Below are 4,918 nucleotides of genomic sequence, written 5' to 3'. Positions count from 1 at the left end.
GACAAAACCACAAATGTTTACAAAAAAGCCTTGTTGTTTTTGGTAACAAACTAAACCAAAAATGTTTACAAAAAAGCCTTGTTGTTTTTATGGCAACCGACAAAACCACAAATGTTTACAAAAAAGCCTTGTTGTTTTTATGGCAACCGACAAAACCACAAATGTTTACAAAAAAGCCTTGTTGTTTTTATGGCAACCGACAAAACCACAAATGTTTACAAAAAAGCCTTGTTGTTTTTGGTAACAAACTAAACCACAAATGTTTACAAAAAAGCCTTGTTGTTTTTATGGCAACCGACAAAACCACAAATGTTTACAAAAAAGCCTTGTTGTTTTTGGTAACAAACTAAACCAAAAATGTTTACAAAAAAGCCTTGTTGTTTTTATGGCAACCGACAAAACCAAAAATGTTTACAAAAAAGCCTTGTTGTTTTTATGGCAACCGACAAAACCACAAATGTTTACAAAAAAGCCTTGTTGTTTTTATGGCAACCGACAAAACCACAAATGTTTACAAAAAAGCCTTGTTGTTTTTATGGCAACCGACAAAACCACAAATGTTTACAAAAAAGCCTTGTTGTTTTTATGGCAACCGACAAAACCACAAATGTTTACAAAAAAGCCTTGTTGTTTTTGGTAACAAACTAAACCAAAAATGTTTACAAAAAAGCCTTGTTGTTTTTATGGCAACCGACAAAACCACAAATGTTTACAAAAAAGCCTTGTTGTTTTTATGGCAACCGACAAAACCACAAATGTTTACAAAAAAGCCTTGTTGTTTTTATGGCAACCGACAAAACCACAAATGTTTACAAAAAAGCCTTGTTGTTTTTATGGCAACCGACAAAACCACAAATGTTTACAAAAAAGCCTTGTTGTTTTTGGTAACAAACTAAACCAAAAATGTTTACAAAAAAGCCTTGTTGTTTTTATGGCAACCGACAAAACCACAAATGTTTACAAAAAAGCCTTGTTGTTTTTATGGCAACCGACAAAACCACAAATGTTTACAAAAAAGCCTTGTTGTTTTTATGGCAACCGACAAAACCACAAATGTTTACAAAAAAGCCTTGTTGTTTTTATGGCAACCGACAAAACCACAAATGTTTACAAAAAAGCCTTTTTGTTTTTGGTAACAAACTAAACCAAAAATGTTTACAAAAAAGCCTTGTTGTTTTTATGGCAACCGACAAAACCACAAATGTTTACAAAAAAGCCTTGTTGTTTTTATGGCAACCGACAAAACCACAAATGTTTACAAAAAAGCCTTGTTGTTTTTATGGCAACCGACAAAACCACAAATGTTTACAAAAAAGCCTTGTTGTTTTTATGGCAACCGACAAAACCACAAATGTTTACAAAAAAGCCTTGTTGTTTTTATGGCAACCGACAAAACCACAAATGTTTACAAAAAAGCCTTGTTGTTTTTGGTAACAAACTAAACCAAAAATGTTTACAAAAAAGCCTTGTTGTTTTTAGGGCAAACGACAAAACCACAAATGTTTACAAAAATGAATTGTTTTTGTGAAAACCTTCCAAAAAATGATGTCAAAACATAAAAAATGTTTAAAATGTTTATCTAAATTAAATTTAAGTATGTTGCTCTTTGCAACACAAATGTTACATTGGCAATTTAGTTCATTCTATTATATATTGTAATATATTTTTTGTACGCTACAGTTGGTAGACACCCACATGTGTTATTAAAACATTTATTTTATTACCCAAGTTTTCTTTTTGGTGTACACATCGAATGTCTTTTGTGTTGTATTTGTTTACTTGAGTGGTGTGGTCTGTAATTGTTAGTATGTTGGCTTTGGTTTATGTTAGCCTTGAGACTTGTTTTGAAGCTACATTTGAAGGGAGACCTTTTCTTGGGTCGTTATGTGAACATTGAGTTATCTAAATTTACATGAAATCATATGTTTGGAGATAGAGAAGCACGTGTGTATAAATGCCTACATTAACCAGGGCCATTACTTGGCCACCAACACTCCTAAAAAACCAAAGAGCAAACACAAACTAATCATTTTGCATAAAATTTTATTTCATCCCCAAAAGAAGCACTATAATAAATCATATTGTGCCACCCTCAAATTAAAAAAAAAAATGGCCCAAAAAATTGGCCAATGTAAATCATTAACAAAACTAAACCAAATTAAACAAAAAAACAAAAAATCAAGTTGGTGGTCGTGCCTGAAGCAGTGTGGTGAGCACTGTTAAGTTTCCTGCCATCAAATGGTGGGCCAATAGTTCCATCTGGTCTGGGGTTAACTGTAGAGTTGTGCTCAAGTGGCCCATTAGGATCATATCTTCTGTCTGAGGCTGCTGATGATGCAGGGTGTTGAACGTTGGAAATGTCCCAGACAGAAGATGTTCGGCCAATAGTGTCATCTGCTCTGGGGTCAGCCTAAGCATTTGGGCAACGTGTGCCATTACCATGAGATGGGATCGTTGCTGCTCCAAGGCTATTTGATGCTGCTGGTGGTGCAAGGGTTGTGAAGATGTGTGGGGAGTGGTGGTTGATTGTTTGTTGTGGTCCACGGTGCGGGGGCAAACGACATGTCGCATTGGTGACAAAAAAGAAGAACGGCCTGGGGAGGAGTGAAGTGATAAAGGTGTGGAGGGAATGTAGTCAGGTGGAAGGGGTACTGTGGAACCAGTGCGCATTGAGGTTGTGCAGGAGGATTGCTCATTGAGGGGTGTGGGAGTCCGAACGGAGTGTGAAGTGCTAGGAGTGGCTACAGGAGGAATTGTCCCATCCCCAGCTGCCTGACAAGTGGCCAACACTGGCATTACCCTCCCACTACCACAACCTGCAGTGGCAGGTGAGTGAGATGTTTGGGAGGGCTCTGCCAATGGGGCATCTTCAGATCCAAACAGGCATTGGCGTGTGGCCAGCACCTGAGTGTCAACACTTTGCCGATCCCGTTGATGCTGGTCTGCTAAACTTACCAAGCTGTTACGCATATCCTGTTGAACCTGTAACATATCCTGGTGAACCTGTACCATTGTTGCTACAGATTCCTGTATGAGCCCGAGCAGACGTACTGCCTCAGTAGATTGCTGAGTACGCCTCCTTAACTCATTTTGGACCTGATACTCATCAAGCAGCCTCTCGGCTACATCCAGCATAGATGGACGAAGTTGGGTAGGTGACAATCCCTCTGCATCTAAGGCTACCTGAAAGCAGAAGAAATAGACCAAATCATTATCAAACATCATGACTAAATATTTCAGATTAGTTTGACAACTTAACACCCCAAGCAGAACGTTGAAAAGTTTGATGTGCTTCTAATGAGTACTTGTTCATTGTAAGATTATCCAAGCTAGCAACACTTCTGATAATGGGTACATATTATATTGGTATGACTAATATGACAAAGGCAAAAAAGATTCAACATGAAGGTGTTCCCAATTAACCCTGGTGTGGTAGGTTCTTTATGCTTTTGGTAAATCTGTTACTACACCAATGACTTTATACATCTACGTATGTTGTCTAAAATCTTGCCATCAATCGGCTACAGGACAACCCAACCAAACGATACCCATGAATTTGGACCTGGAAAATCAAAGACGGGCCGGACTTTAAAGATCCTGGATGTTTTTGGATCATTAGTGGCACACCAAATTATAACATAATTCCCTGATGTTCAAGATAGAACTCTTGTTGTGCTGGTGCATCGTCAGAATGTCATAGCACTAATTTAACACACACAATGTAAGCCACATCTAGTCCAAAATCAATGCTACCATTGAAATGTTACATGTGCACCTTGTTCCCTTATATCACATACCACAGCACTGGATGCAGAATCGTCGCCAGCTCCTGATCCAACTCCAGCTGCAACGTCAAGAGGGGCCTGATGTTCTTTTAAAAACAAAAAAAAAAAACATGTTTAGTACATAACCTTAGTCAGTAATGATTATGGCCAGATTGCCCTCCTAGCTTCATGAATGAAGCATTGAGGCCAAACATTCAAAAGTGCTTTCCTGGGCTCATAGGACACTTGCTAAACCCTCCCAAAGGTTAAGAAGGCTTGGTCTGCCTACTAATGACGGCACCCATTAATGCTGTCAACTGTGTTTTGCAGGGTAAACATCTAAAAGGCAACACTCTTTCCTAAGAAAAAACATGTGTGTTAATGGGGTTAATAAGATTCAAAAAAACATTATTTGACTAGACATACCAACACCTTCCTCCAGGCCTAGCTGCACTGGGTGTGTTCCCTGCTGCGGATCTTCTGTAAAGGACATAGCAATATGAGCTATCTTGGAAAAAAAAAACATCTACATTGTTTGGCACAGTATGATATTGGACCTACCAGGAGGAGGGTCAGCACTGATGTCAACACCTGTGAGTCCGTCTGGTTCGCCAAGCTGCATGAGCTGTGGAGGGGCTGAGATCCGTGCTACAGATGAACAAATTGCAGGTTGGGGAAAACAAAAAAAGGACAATTGGAAGGGCAAGTATCACATTCTCTTAATGTCACACATAGGATAGTAGTTAATCTTTTCCAAACAACTCACACAATTGACATCCAAGATAATATCCTACCTCGGTGCAAAGCATCCGAATCTAAGTCCTCTCTGGGAAAGATGGTATCGGGTCCTATGATGTTCAAGAAAGGTAATTGATAATCCCAGAGAGAACTTCGTGCACGTTCATCCAGCCGACCTTGACGGTCATAAAGACCCTCCGCAGCCCATGCAATTAGCTTCTTCCGAACGGACCCACAGATGTCGTTGACCTTCTTCCGCACACTGTCACGGTGGCGAGGTGCTTCACCCAGTGCATTTACAGCATCCCGGATTTCATCCCACAATCTGTTTTTCTCTGTTACTGAGTAAGACGCGGCCCTGGTCCCATGTATCGCCTGATATCTGGCCATATAGGCGTGGACCAGGGCACAGCACT

Source organism: Pelophylax lessonae (genome assembly GCF_965119305.1).
Source record: "Pelophylax lessonae genome assembly, chromosome: 1".
NCBI classification, from domain to species: Eukaryota; Metazoa; Chordata; class Amphibia; order Anura; family Ranidae; genus Pelophylax; species Pelophylax lessonae.
This window is presented reverse-complemented; position numbering follows the sequence as displayed.